The following is a 15,260-nucleotide window of genomic DNA, read 5'->3' as shown; positions in this document are numbered from 1 at the left end:
TTGCCCCCTCCCCACCCCAGGGCTATCAGCAGTGTCTGGCCTGCTTGTTGGACAACCTCAGGGCAGTGGGATGGGGCAAGGTCTGTTTCTGGTGATGTGTTTTTTTTTGTTTTGTTTTGTTTTTTAAAGATTTTATTTATTTATTCATTCATGAGAGACATTCATGAGAGAGAGAGAGAGGCAGAGACATAGGCAGAAAGAGAAGCAGGCTCCATGCAGGGAGCCCCATGTGGGACTCGATCCTGGGACTCCAGGATCATGCCCTGGGTGGAAGGCAGATGCTAAACCTCTGAGCCACCCAAGCATCCCATGGTGATGTGTTTCTATGCAGGAAAGTGTTCCTGGGAATAGAGCTGGTGCTGTGCAGAGGGGAACATTCAAGCTTCCAAGTGGTTGGACTTTACCCATCTCTGGGCAGGTGACGTGTGTGGCTGTGCTGGGCATCACCAACAATGGAAGAGGGGGTGCTGCTCATGCTTCCAGCAGCCGCTCACCCGGAAAAGATTTCCTTTCTCTGCCTGTCCCTTACTGTTTGCCTGGGGACAGCCTGGTGCCAGGAAAGCAGAGAGTGTCAGGTGTCAAGAGGCTGCCCCTTCCTGAACCCGGCCTCCTCCTCAGGCTGTGGGGAAGGAGCCAGAACACCTGCAATAAACGTGCAGCAATGGAGCAGCCACACAACTGCAATGACGGAAAGCTCCCCACAACCACAATTGCAACAACCACAGTGTGCCATCACACAAGTAATAACGGCAATAAGTCTGATAACTGCAGCAACCGCACCGACTGCACAGCCACACGCAGCCCCAGTGACCTGCAGCTACACTGCGCCGGTGGCCGTCTATCAAATATGTATCACCTGCTGACTTAAGACCAGAGAGGGAGGTCTGCAGAGCCTCCTGCCATAGATCAGTGGAGGCCTGGGAGGCTGCAGAGCTTCTCCGGCCTTTGGGCAAGAATGGGTTGGTGGGAAGTTGGCTCAGGTGAGTTGGGTTATGGCCTTGTCTCCTTCTCTGAGGAGAGGTATGGTCCCTTGAAGACTTCCACGTCAATTAGGCTCTGAGCCCTAGAAGAGAGAGCATCTTTCTCACTTCCCTTTCTGAGGAGGTTGAGGGGCGGTCATCTGTCTTGTTTTCCTTCCCTGGGGACACCCTGCAATAATGAGCGCTGAGCATAAATGGAACTCTCTGGTTGGAGGGGATGGGACCAAGCCACAGGTTTTCCTCTCATAGCAGTGTCCTATTTGCTCTGGCGTATCACATGAAGGATGAAGGAGTGGGCCTCTGGCCTTCTGAAAACCACTCTCCAAAAGAGGGACAGGGGGCAGCAAGTTGTTGAGCAGAACCCCCTGCATACTATCAGCGTGATCCTGTAGGGAGTCTCTTCTATTCAGCCCAGCAGGGGTGCTGACTGTCCTGTGCGTTGAAAGGTGTGGTCCTAGACCCCGAGGGACACGGTGGGATAGGCTGGGAGATAAGCTTATGTGCAGAGAAACTCTTCAGACTCTCAAGGCAGTCAGGGCTCCCAGGGAGGGAGTGCTGCAGAAAGCCACTGGAGTGCCTAGGGAGGAGCACCCAGACGCTTGGTGCTTTCCAGAAGGTTCCTGGAGAAGGTAGAGCTTGATACAGCTCCAAAGGAAGGATTCCACTCACCAGTAGAGAGAAAAAGAGGGTGTTCCAGGAAGGGGAACAACAGGAGTGAAAGCCCAGAGGCCTTCCAAAATTCTGGTGGAGTCGTTGAGTAATTAGGGGGTTAGGAGGGCAGGAAGTAGGACATAGGTTGGCAGAAGGAGTCAGAAGCTGGAGGGGGAGCATCTTGGATGCAGTCCTGTAGGCAGCGGAGACCACTGAAGGTTTTCCTGAGAGATGGGCAGCAGCGTATGTAGGGGAGGGTCCCAGGATGATGTTTTGGCAGCCGTGTGGGAGACTGAGCAGTAGGATGCTGAGGGTGTTGTAGGGGGTGGGGGAAACAGGTTAGGCCAGGTGAGAGGCTGGGGCTTGGACTCAGTATCCCCAGTGGGAGTGGAAGGTCAGGAGGGGGGTGGGCAGGAAGACAGGGGAGAAGAAGAGACAGGATCTGACCACAGCTTGGGTTGGGGGATGGTGAAGCAGGGATGGAGGCTCCAAGGGATGGTGTTTGGGCTACTGGGTAGAGGCGTTCTTAGCTTCTGGGGAGAGATGCTGAGCTTGTGTAGCACTGGAAGTGGGGCTGTGACCGTGGGAGGAGACAGGAGATGGCTGGCTATGTGGCATGAAGCCCAGGAGAATGGGGTGGCATGGGGTGCACCTAGGTGGTGATAGCTGAGAGAACAGAAGGGACTGGGGGTGAAAAGGTGCCAGAGAGAGAAAAGCAAAGGGGCAGAAAGAGCAGTGGGACACGGTTGCGGACACAGGAGAGAATGTGAGAGCAAGGCCAAGGGGGAGGTAAGAGAGGACCATGGCCAGAAGCATTAGCCCGGAGAGTGGGGCTCCAGCTCTGTGGGTGCCACAGAGGTCCCCTTTCTCCTCAGTGCCTTCCCTTCTGCCTTCTTTCTGATTCGTGGCAATCATCAGCTCCCTGAGTGTCACAGTTGTTTACCTGTCTGTGCACCGCACTTCCCTGGGAGCCCCTGGAAGGCTGGGCCTCTCTGTCCAGGGAAGGAAAGAACTTACCTGGTATGTGGGACAGGCCCCAAGATCTCAGTGGTATGTGGGGTCCTGGGGATGTCTGAGTGCCAGACTCTTGTCAGGAAGCAGGCAATCCCTCTTGGCCAGAAGGCTCTTTCTCTCTTAAGCTGCTCAAACAGCAGCTTCCTTTTCATGGTACCTGCTAGGTACTGGGCGTGGTGGGGCGAGTCCAGTGACAAACTGGGAACAGCCACCTTAATGGTTCTTGATGGACTCAAGGGGGCAGAGACAAAGCAGGCAAGGCAGGTTGTTCATGGGGTAACAGAGCCCTGAGGACCTAGATGGCCACACAGGGGAAGCAGGAGCAGCTGGGGGCAGGCAGGGGGGCAGGAAATGGAATTTTCAGAAGAAAAGAGGAGGAAGTGGGTTTGGGTCAGTTTTAAGTTTGAAGTCAGTGGTGAGAGGGAGGGAGGGAGAGACTAGCAGGCTCCCGGTGTGGGGTGGAAAGCCCATGCCCAGGAACCATAGGTGATGGGTAGGAAAAGGTTGAGGGCAGGCCAAAGGAAGACCCAAAGCTTCTGCTGAGGAGGTGGGCCTTGTGTAATCAGCTACTGGGGAGTCATGAGCACAGGAGGATACTTAAGTCAACATGTGGTGACTTAGGATGAATTCCTTCCATGAGATGGGCAGGTGGTCCACAGAAGGCCTGCTGAAAACTCAGGTGTTCACCTGGGTAGTGGCCAAGGAGATGGGCACCCAGGCCCCTGAGCTGGCAGGGGATGGCAAGGATGAGGGTGTCTGTGGGCAGCAGGGAGCAGGAGAACCAGATGCCTAGGGGTCCTGGGTGGGGGTGAGGGAGGAGGTGGGAATTGGGAAGATGTGAATGGGAAGAGCCAGCTCAGGATGTAGAGAACCCTGGGGCTGAGGTGGGGGTGGGGACAGTGAGAGCAGGGGAGGAGGGGGAAGTGCTTTCTAGACTGGAGGGGATGAGGTTTCACAGAACTTAGGTTGTCTAGGTCATTTCCTGATGAAGCCATGCACAGGAGGAACTGGACTGTCTCCTCATAGCACCCCTATTCTAGGCTGCTGGCCCTTGCTTCTGTCCATGTCGAGGGAAGAGAAAGCTCCCCTCCCCCACTCTCGTGGGTTTTGCTGACAAGTACTCGACTCTTCCTTGTTTCTGATTTCAGAGAAGAGTACAGTTTTCCTTCAAGGAAAGGGGAACTAGTTCCTGAAGCTGTCAGAATGGTGGCCTCTGAGGTTGGCCAAAGTGCTTGTCCTGGCATTCGGAGGCGGGGACAGGGCCCTGTGGCCACATTCAGCAAGAATGTTTTCCTTTGTCATATCCAGTTTGAGGTCATTGGTTCTCAGCTGTGGTTGGACAACAGGAGCTATAAAAAAAAAAAAAAAATCTTATTGCCCAGGTAGCCCCTGAGATCAATGGAATTCAAATCTTGGGGAAAGACATCGGTATGTTTGAGAGCTCCTCAGCAGATTTCTGAGTGCAGCCATACTTGGGGACCTTAGTCCAAGGATGCGGTTCCTGTAAACACCTCTTTGTTTATAGCTAGAAAACCTGGTCCGGGCTCAGAGCTGAGCAGCTGTTCCTGATATTATATTGTTCAAAATGGGCCAACACAGCTGGGCTTCAGGGAAAGGTGAAGGTAAGAGTTCTTATCTAGAGTTCTTAGTGAATTCTAACTTAATACTGGAAAATTTCAGGTATTATCTCTGTGGATATCACTTCTTTCTCATTCCTTCTATTCTTTTCTTCTGGAATTGCTATTAGATGTCTGTTGATGCTTGTCATTCTGCACTCTATGTCTCTTAACTGCTCTATGTGTATATATATTTAATATATTTTGCTCCTTTATACTTTTAAAAATACATATTCTCTCTTTGTGCTGCATTTTGGGTGATTTCTTCAGTACTGCCTTCTGATTAATGAATCTCTCTTCCGTTATGACTTCATAGTGTTCATCCAATACTATGAGTTTATTTATTTCAATGTCTATATTTTTCATTTCAATTGGTTCTTTTTTGTGACTTATTTCTTAAAATTTTGACTATTTGTGTTTCATAATTTATGTTTTTATATATAGTTGTTAATTAGTCCTTTATATCTTTAAGGATTTTCAACATTTCTTCATAGCACTTGTTACTACTTGACATATAATTTTAGTAATTGTCACTTCCATTAGAATGTAAGTTCCATGAAGGCAGTCACTTTGTTTTCTTTTTTTGCTTTGTTTTTTTTTCAACTTTTTATTTAAATTCTAGTTAGTTATAATATAGTGTAATATTAATTTCAGTAGTAGGATTTAGTGATTCATCACTTGTATATAACACCCAGTAGTTATCACAACCAGAGCCCTCCTTAATATTCGTCACCCATTTAACTCATCCTTCAGTCGCCTTCTTTCCAGCAACCCTTAGTTTTTTCTCTATAGTTAAAGTCTGTTTTACAGTTTACCTTGCTCTACCCACCCCCATCTATGTTCATGTTTCATTTCTTAAATTCCACATATGAATGAAATCATATGATATTTGTCTTTCTCTGACTTATTTCTCTTAGCATAATACTCTGCAGCTCTATCCACATCAAATGGCAAGATTTCATTATTTTTAATGGCTGAGTAATATTTCACCATATATATATGCCACACACATATTTTTAAAAAGATTTATTTATTTATTTATTTATTTATTTATTTATTTATTTTACTTATTTGAGAGAGGGAGCATGGGGAGAGGTCAGAGGTAGAGAATCTCAAGCAGACTCCCTGCTGAGCATGGGGCTTGATCCCAAAACCCTGAGATCATGACTTGAGCTGAAATCAAGAGTCCAACATCCAACCAACTAAGCCACCCCTATACCAACATTCTTCTTTATCCATGCATCAGTTGATGGACATTTGGGCTCTTTCCATAATTTGTCCATTGTTGATAATGCTGCTATAAAGATTGGGGTGCATGTGCCCCTTCAAATCTGTATATTTATATCCTTTGGGTAAACACATAGTGCAATTGCTGAATCATAGGGTAGTTCTATTTTTAACTTTTTGAGGAACCTCTGTACTGTTTACCAGAGTGGCTACTTCAGTGCGCATTCCCACCAACAGTGTGAGAGGGTTCCCCTTTCTCAGCATCCTTGTCAATGTCTGTTGTTTCTTGTGTTGTTAATTTTAACGATTCTGACAGGTGTGAGGTGACATCTCATCGTAGTTTTGATTTGTATTTCTCTGATGATGAGTGATGTTGAGCATCTTTTCATGTGTCTGTTGGCCATCTGTATGTCTTCTCTGGAAAAGTGTCTATTCATGTCTTCTGCCCATTTCTTAACTGGATTATTTATTTTTTGGGTGTTGAATTTGAAAAATTCTTTATTGATTTTGGATATCAACCCCTTATCAAATATGTCACTTGCAGAAATCTTCTCCCACTCCAAAAATTGCCTTTTATTTTTAAAGAGATTTTATTTATTTATTTATTTCGGGGGAGGCAGAGGGGGGAGGGGGAAAGAATCTTAAACAGACTGCATTGAGCATGATGCCTGACATGGAGCCTGATCCCATGACCCTGAGATCATGACCTGAGCTAAAACTAAGAGTCTGATGCTTAATCAACTCAGCCATCCAGGCTCCCCTCAAAGATTGCCTTTTAGTTTTGTTGATTTTTTCCCTTGCTGTGTAGAAGGTTTTTATCTTGATGAAGTCCCAATAGTTCATTTTTGCTTTTGTTACTCTTGCCTCTTGAGACGTGTCTAGTAAGAAGTTGCTATGGCCAATGTGAAAGAGGTTGCTGCCCGTGTTTTCTTCTAGGATTTTGGTGATTTCCTGTCTCACATTTAGGTCTTTCATGCATTTTTAATTTATTTTTGTGAATAATGTAACAAAGTAGCCCAGTATCACTCTTCTGCATGTTGCTATCTAGTCTTCCCAACACCATTTGTCGAGACTTTTTTTTTCATTGGATATTTTTTCCTGCTTTGTTGAAGACTAATTGACCATATGGTTATAGATCCATTTCTGGGTTTTATATTCTATTCCATTGATCTGTATGTCTGTTTTTGTGCCAGTACCATACTGTCTTGATGACTACAGTTTTATAATATAGCTTGAAGTCTGGAATTGTGAGGCCTTCTGCTTTGCTTTTCTTTTTTCAAGATTGCTTTGGCTATGCGGGATCTTTTATGGTTCCATATGAATTTTGGGTTTGTTTTAGCTCTGTGAAAAATGCTGGTGGTATTTTTATAGGGATTGCATTAAACGTGTAGATTGCTTTGGGTAGTATAGCCATTTTAACAATATTTGTTCTTCCAACCTATGAGCATGGAATGTTTTTCCATTTCTTTGTACTATCTTCAATATTTTCACAAGTGTTCTATAATGTTTAGAGTACAGATCTTTTACTTCTTTGGTTAGTTTATTCCTAGGTATCTTACAGTTTTTGGTGCAATTGTAAATTGTAAATGGGATCTATTCCTTGATTACTCTTTCTGCTGCTTCATTATTGGCATATAGAAATGCAATGGATTTCTGTATATTGATTTTGTATCCTGCAACTTTGCTGAATTTGTGTATTCTAACAATTTTTTGGTGGAGTCTTTCAGGTTTTCTACATACAGTATGATGTCATCTGTGAATAGTGAAAATTTGACTTCTTTCTTCTTTTTTTTTTTTTAAAGATTTTATTTATTTATTCATGATAGTCACAGAGAGAGAGAAAGAGGCAGAGACACAGGCAGAGGGAGAAGCAGGCTCCATGCAGGGAGCCCGATGTGGGATTCGATCCCGGGTCTCCAGGATCGCGCCCTGGGCCAAAGGCAGGCGCCAAACCGCTGCGCCACCCAGGGATCCCTGACTTCTTTCTTGACAGTTTGGATGCCTTTTATTTCTTTTTGTTGTCTTATTGCTGCGACTAGGACTTCCAGTACTATGTTAAATAGCAATGGTGAGAGTGGACATCCCTGACTTGTTTCTGACTACAGAGGGAAAGCTCTCAGTTTTTCCCCATTGAAGATGTTATTAGCTGTGAGTCTTTCATATACGGCTTTTATGATGTTGAGGTATGTTCCCTCTAGCCCTATTTTGTTGAGGGTTTTTATTAAGAATGGGTGCTGTGGGCAGCCCAGGTGGCTCAGCGGTTTAGCACCGCCTTCAGCCCAGGGCCTGATCCTGGAGACCTGGGATCGAGTCCCATGTCAGGCTCCCTGCATGGAGCCTGCTTCTCCCTCTGCCTGTGTCTCTGCCTCTCTCCCTGTGTGTCTCTCATGAATAAATTAATACAATCTTAAAAAAAAAGAAAGAATGGGTGCTGTACTTTGTCAAATGCTTTTTCTGTATCTATTGAGAAGATCATATGGTTCTTATCCTTTCTTCTATTAATTTTGTGTATTATGTTGATTGATTTGTGAATATTGAATCACCCTTGGAGCACAGGAATAAATCCCACTTGATCATGGTGTATGATTCTTTTAATGTACTGTTGGATTCGATTTGCTAGTAGTTTATTGAGGATTTTTGTATCCATGTTAATCAGGGATATTGGCCTGTAATTCTCTTTTTTAGTGGGGTCTTTGTCTGGTTTTGGGACCAAGGTAATGCTAGCCTCATAGAATGAATTTGGAAGTTATATTTCCATTTCTATGCTTTGGAACAGTTTGAGAAGACTAGGTATTAACTCTTCTTTAATTGTTTGGTAGAATTCCCTGGGAAGCCATCTGGCCCTGGACTTTTGTTTGTTGGGAGATTTTTGATTGCTGATTCAATTTCTTTGCTGGTTATTGGTCTCTTCACACTTTCTATTTCTTCCTGTGTCAGTTTTGGTAGTTTATATATTTCTAGGAATTTATCAATTTCTTCCAGATTATCCAATTTGTTGGCATATAATTTTTTATAACATTCTCTTATAAATATTTGTATTTCTGTGGTGTTCGTTGTGATATCTCCTCTCTCATTCACGATTTTATTTATTTGGGTCCTTTTTCCTTTTTGATAAGTCTGGCTAGGGGTTTATCAATTTTATTAATTCTTTCAAAGAACTAGCTCCTAGTTTCTTTGTTCTAGTTTTTGTTGTTGTTTGTTTCTGTATCATTGGTTTCTGCTCTGATCTTTATTATTTCCCTTTCTTCTGATAGCTTTAGGCTTTATTTGCTGGTCTTTTTCTAGCTCCTTTAGGTATAAGGTAGGTTGCATATTTGAGATTTTCCTTGCTTCCTGAGGTAGGTCTGTGTTGGTATATACTTCCCTCTTATGACTGCTTTTGCTTCATCCCAAAGGTTTTGGATCATTCCATTTTCATTTAATTTGTTTCTATGATTTTAAAAATTTCTTCTTTAATTTCCTGGTTAACCCATTCATTCTTTAGTAGGATGTTCTTTAACTTCCATGTATCTGTGGTCTTTCCAAATTTTTGTTGTGGTTGACTTCAAGTTTCGTAGTGTTGTGTTCAGAAAATATGAATGGTATGATCTCAGTGTTTTTGTACTTGTTGAGGCCTGATTTGTGATCTGGTATTTGATCTCTTTTGGAGAATGTTCCATGTGCACTCAAAAAGACTGTATTCTGCTGCTTTAGGATGAAATGCTTGAATATATCTGTGAAGTCCCTCTGGTCCAATGTATCATTCAAATCCTTGTTTCCTTGTTGATTTTCTGCTTAGATTATCTGTCCATTGCTGTGAGTGGGGTTAAAGTCTCCTACTATTATTGTATTATTGTCAATGAATTTCTTTATATTTGTTATTAATTGTTTTATATATTTGGGTGTTCCCTAGTTGGGGGCATAAATATTTGTCATTGTTAGATTTTTTTGTTGGATAGACCCCTTTGTTATGATATTCTTGTTACAGTCTTTGGTTTAAAATCTAGTTTGTCTGATACAGTATGGCTACCCTGGTTTTCTTTTGATGGCCATTAGCATGATAAGTGGCCCTCTAGTCCCTTATTTTCAATCTGCAGGTGACTTTAGGTCTAAAATGAATCTCTTTGGATGCCTGGGTGGCTCATCAGTTAAGCACCTGCCTTTGGTTCAGGGTGTGATCCTGGAGTCCTGGGATCGAGTCTCACATCAGGCTCCCTGCATGGAGCCTGCTTCTCCCTCTGCCTGTTTCTCTTCCTCTCTTTGTGTCTCTCATGAATAAATAAATAAAAGCTTTTTAAAAAATAAATAAAATTAGTCTCTTGTAGACAGTATATTGATGGATATTGTTTTTTGTTTTGTTTTGTTTTTGTTTTTATAAATCCATTCCCATGTCTTTTTATTGGAGCATTTAGTTCATTTACATTCAGGGCAATTATTGATAGATATGAATTTAGTGCCATTGTGTCACCTGTTAAGTTGTTTTTCTGGAGATTTTTTTCTGTTCCTTTCTAGTCTTTGTTGCTTTTGGTCTTTCCTTCCCACTCAAAGAGTCCCCTTTAATAATTCTTGCAGGACTGGTTTAGTGTTCATGAACTCCTTTATTTTTATTTGTCTGGGAAACTCCTTATCTTTCCTTCTATTCTGAATGACAGACTTGCCGGATGAAATATTCTTGATTGCATATTTTTCCATTCAACATGTTGAAGATATCATGCCACTTTCTTCTGGCCTTCAAAGTTTTTGTGGAGAGGTCTGCTGCTAACCTTATTTGTCTTCCTTTGTAGGTTAGGGGTTTTATTTATTTATTTGTTTGTTTATTTATTTATTTATTTTTGGGGCATGAGTTGGGGGGGGGGGAGAGGAGGGAGAAAGAATCTTAGGCAGATTCCATACCCAGCTTGGATCCTGACGTGGGGCTCAGTCTCTCGTGACCCTAAGAACATGACCTGAGCTGAAATCAAGAGTCAGATGCTTACTCGAATGAGCCACCCAGGTGCTCCATGGGATTTCTTTTCCCTTGCTGTTGTTAGGATTTTTTTTCTTTATCTCTGTTGCAAATTTTACTACTCTATGTCTTGGTGTTGGTCTCCTTTTGTTGATTTTGATGAGAGTTCTGTGTATCTCCTAGATTTGGATGTCTGTTTCCTTCTGCAGTTTAGGGAAGTTTTCAGCTATAATTTCCTCAAATAAACCCTCTGTCCTCCCGCATCTTCTTGTTTTCTTTATTATTATATCCTCAGCACTCAAAATAGTATCTGGGACATTGTAGTTGCTTAAAATATTTGCTGAATAAATAATGAAATATTATTTTAAAAATCAATATTGGATTGCCCTACTATTTTCATTTCATCTAAATTGAATTCACTTCCTGCCTTTGCAATTTTTTAATTGCAATTTTTGGCTGCCTTTCTTAGTCTTTCTCTTGAGGGAGTTATTATTAGTAATTTTGATCTCTCTCATGCTCATCCCCCCAAACTAGTGGTTTTACAGTTGCTTCCTCTTGGCTTCCATAGCTCCCAGTTTAGAACCAGATTTTCTGTTGTCAGCTCAGGTATCTCTGCTGTCACAATTTGGGAATGCTGCTGATCTTTATCACCGGGCCAGGGAACCAGTTCCTCTTCATGTGGGGCTAAGACGTTTCATGTAAGCCTCAGCTCTGCAGGTAGTAATGTATTTATGCCCCTGGTTCTTGGGTTTAGGAGCCCCACATTGTCCCTGGATTGGGGACACCTCCTCATGTAGTATTCCCTATCTCACCACAGCAAAAAAGCTTATCACCACCTCTGTCTGCTTCTAGCCCTGGAGATTTGCAATCCTACAGCATCATCCAGCTTACAGTCTTCTGTTTCTGTTGTTCTGCTCCTCAGAGATGTTCATCTTTTTAAGCCAGGCTTTGGCTTTACATTTTTAAATTTTTGTATTTTATCTGTTATTGTTAAGTGTTTGGAGCTCAGGGGGCCTCAAAGCATGAATTTATAGTACGATTGTATCTGCAAGTCTTATAATTACTGTTCTCTTTGACTTTCCATTAAACCTATAATAGTACCAGGCCTGCAGGGTTTACTCTTGAAAGTAATGATGCTGAGGTTGGAAGGTGCATTAAAGCTCATCTTGCTCCACCTCATTTCACAGGGGAAGCAACTGAGGCCTAGTGACTTGCTTTTGGCCACTCACTTTATGCGTAGTGGAGCAGGGAAGGTAAACCTGATTCTACACCCTGGGTTTTTGAACATCTGCCTTTGAATATGACTTCTCTCTCACAGAATGGCTTTCCTGCTTTGCTGTTTTGTCTGAGCTTTGCTTATAGTTTCAAGGCCCTACAGCCCTCCATGGTCTCTCCCTTTTCCCAAGGCATGATACTTAAGAGGGAGGGAAAGAGGATCAGCTCTAATAATTACGGAGTTACCTGCCTTGTAATAGTTCTGCCTGTGGGGTCTGCTCAGTTAATGGTTGGATGAAAGCTCACATTTTTATATACGCCACTGCCCTCTAGTGGCCATAATGGACATCGACCGTACAGTCTGGAACAGCAAGTAAAATCGCCCTAGGACCAGTCTGTCTTGAACATATTATTGTTCTCATAGTTAGAACTTCCCTGATCTGCGTGGAAACGTAAATCTAAGTCCTATTTATTTGATATTTCAATGCCAAATATATAAAAAATATACATATAATCAGAACCTGTAATCGACCTCCCCGGCATATAACATTCTTCAGTTAATGCTGACCATCTAGGCAGCACTGTCCAAGAGAAATAGAATGTAAGCCACATGGTAATTTAAAATTTTCTAGTAGCCTTGGGCACCTGACTGGCTCAGTCAGTTAAGCGTCTGACTCTTGATTTCGGCTCAGGTCACGATCTTGGGGTCCGTAGATAGAGCCCTGCCTCGCTCACTGGGGAGTCTGCTTCTCTCTCCCCCTCTGCCCCTCCCCCTGCTTGAGCACACTCTCTAAAATAAATCAATAAATCTTTAACATTTTCTAGTAGACTTCTTTTTTAAATTTAATTTTTATTTATTTGAGAGAGAGAGTGAATGAGCAAGAGAGAGAACATAAGCAGGGAGGAGCAGAGGGAGAGGGAGAAGCAGGCTTCCCATTGAGAAGAGAGCTGGGCTTGGGGCTCTGTCTGGGGACTCTAGGATCATGACCTGAGCTGAAGGCAGATGCTTAACTAACTGAGCCACCCAGGCATCCTTAGTAATCTATGTTTTAATAAAGTAAAAACCATGTTAAATTCATTTTAATGATACATTAATATAGTCAAAATATTATAATTTCAATAAGTAATTAATATAAACATTGCTAAGAGATATTATACGTTTTTTGTACTATGTTTTTCAAATCTGGTATGAATTTTGCAATCATAGCACATCTCGGTTCAGACCAGCCACACTGCAAGTGCTCCACAGCCACATGTGACTAGTGGCCACTGAATTGGACAGCAAAGGTCTAGGAAGTGGTTTCCAAACTCTGTCCCTGTTATTGCAGGGTTGGTAGGTTCCCAAGAAACATTTTAAGCAATCTGAGCAAAATGAGAAAAATATGAGCCGTGCTTTTTAATATATAAAGTGAATGTAAGGTTTTTATCTTGCTTGAAGGAACGTTTGGAGGTCATCCCTCTGACTTTTTCAGTGTTAGTATGTTTATTCTTCTATGGAATAATGATCATATCAGATGACTGATTATTGTTCTCATTTCACAAATAAAACATTTGCAATCCTCTCTGGGGCCCTACACTTTTTGTGCCCATTTTACTGATGATGTGTGATGCATTAAATCCTGGGAGCCAGAGTTAGGGGTGGCTTTTTCCTCTGGCTTGCACGATCGGTGGTCACAAATGGACACATGCCTGTGTGGGGAGGCGACTGGGCACTGCTCGGCATGTCATCTCTACACCTTTCTCTCTGCCTCAGAAAAACAGAAGGAAATGCAAGGGAGTGAGCATGATATGAACACAGAGGTGACCTTGAATTTACTCTGAAAAACCACAACCAACAGAGTAAGTCATTAGCAAGAGCCAATTCTTAGCAATAATTAGTAACAAATGACTACTCAACTGATCCTGCAGACTTTGTTGCCACATACCTGGAAGAAAGCATTGCAATTCCACCTGACTGGTTTTTAATGCAGACCCATGGAAGCTGATAAAGTATTAAAGAGAAGGGACTGTTTTATGGACAAGGTCTTTAATGTCCTAACAAGCTCTGTAGCAGTCTGTGTCTGAAGCCGTGCTGGGTAGGTTTGTCTCACTGTGGATGGCCAGGGAATGGAAGCAACCAGGGCTTTCCGCTCTGTACACACAGGAGTGTCTACTTGTAGTAGCTCCGGCCTGAGGTCCGGTCTCTTTATCCCCTCTTCTCTGATTGATGTCTCCTTTTGGCTTAACCTGTCTGCCCTGCATGTCCTGACAGGTCACACAGCCCTATCCCAGGCTTTGAGGCTGATCTTCAAGGTGTCCTTAAAATATGCCTCTGGCCACCCTGCTTATACATGCAAGCCTTTAGCTCGCTAACTCAGCTGTCACTAGGGTGCTCATTAGCGGTTCTGTTTCTTTTTCACATATAACCTTTATGCTCCGGTTGCGAAATGGGGAGAAAGATGCCAGCAAATTGAAATTTTGTAAATCAAACACTTTTGATTGCTCTGGGAGCTCACTATTTAAGAAATCCTATGGCAAATTCTTTTGAAAATTGAGCCATCAGCCTTTTATCTGTTTTAAAAATTCAAATTTTAGTATATTATCTTGCCTGAGGGAAGTGATTGCACTTGCATTATTAAAAAGATGCACAGAAAAGATGGGGCCTTTGGTGTTCCCCTCTTCTATTTAAATAGTGGTAATCACAATTACCCGGCTCGCAAGCAAGCAATTACACTAAGTATTAATGAAAGGACCCTAGTCAAAAACTGTGCCCAAGGGAAGCTTCCACCTACAAGTCAGGGTTAATGGCCCAGCTATTGTTTTAATGGATTTTCAATGAGGTGTGAAGATGACAGGCCAATAAGGGTGAAGTTTTATGATGCAGCTAAACAAGCACAATTAGCCATTTGCCATTAGTATCTTGACCTTTCTGCTTATATTTCTTTTCAACCCTGAGTGTTTATTAATTTCTGTTTAATGCAATTCATAGAGCTTTTGTTAACTCAGAGTAAAGGTGTCCCATCTCAGCTGCTTGTGTGGGAAGGGCATTAATAAAGCCGTGTATTAATAAGGTTTCAGTGGTGAGTCTGATGTTCATGGACTGTAATGAGCCACCTGTTTCTGGTCTCCTCATCTCTTCCCAGGCTCTCTGGCCCTTCAGATGCCCAGCGTGCACCCCTCCCCACGGCCAGTCTTGTCCTCTGGAGTCAGATCCCTGACCTGGGAGGTGTGGAGCTAGTGGTTCCAAGCTCAGCCTCAATGAGATCACCTGGGTTTGCTTCCCTGCCTCTACTACCCGTGAATCTTGGCAAGTCACTCCACCTTTACGTAAGACCAGTGCCTAGCGCCTGTGAGGGATCCAGTGTGCTCCGTCTTCTCTCATTTTGAATCCACGTCTCTGATTCTGGACTAGAATTCTGAGCTGGAGTCTGGCCTAGGCCTCCCTTGACTTCACCCTAGCACTTTGGGGTACTCAAATCTTGCTCCTGACCTCTATTTCTCTGGCTGAATCCCTCTCAGGAAGGGTGCATAAACTCTTTTTTTTTTTCTTGTTTTGAAAATTTGTCTCTTAACCTAGGGGCTGGCAAACTATGGCCCGTGAGTCATGTCTGGCCTACTGCCTGCTTTTGTAAATAAAATTTTATTGGAACACAA

General features: G+C 43.1%; 1 long non-coding RNA gene across 1 annotated transcript; it reads left to right on the top strand.

Annotated features, from left to right (window-relative positions):
• Nucleotides 1-3,905: 3,905 nt before the first annotated feature.
• On the top strand, nucleotides 3,906-15,260 carry LOC140634756 (uncharacterized). The gene is made up of 2 exons (XR_012032142.1): nucleotides 3,906-4,267; nucleotides 14,750-15,260. It is a non-coding gene; the product is annotated as an uncharacterized lncRNA (long non-coding RNA).

This window comes from Canis lupus, chromosome 6 (genome assembly GCF_048164855.1).
Source record: "Canis lupus baileyi chromosome 6, mCanLup2.hap1, whole genome shotgun sequence".
NCBI classification, from domain to species: domain Eukaryota; kingdom Metazoa; phylum Chordata; class Mammalia; order Carnivora; family Canidae; genus Canis; species Canis lupus.
Note: the sequence above shows the minus strand (reverse complement) of the source record. Positions and strands in the feature narration are given on the sequence as shown.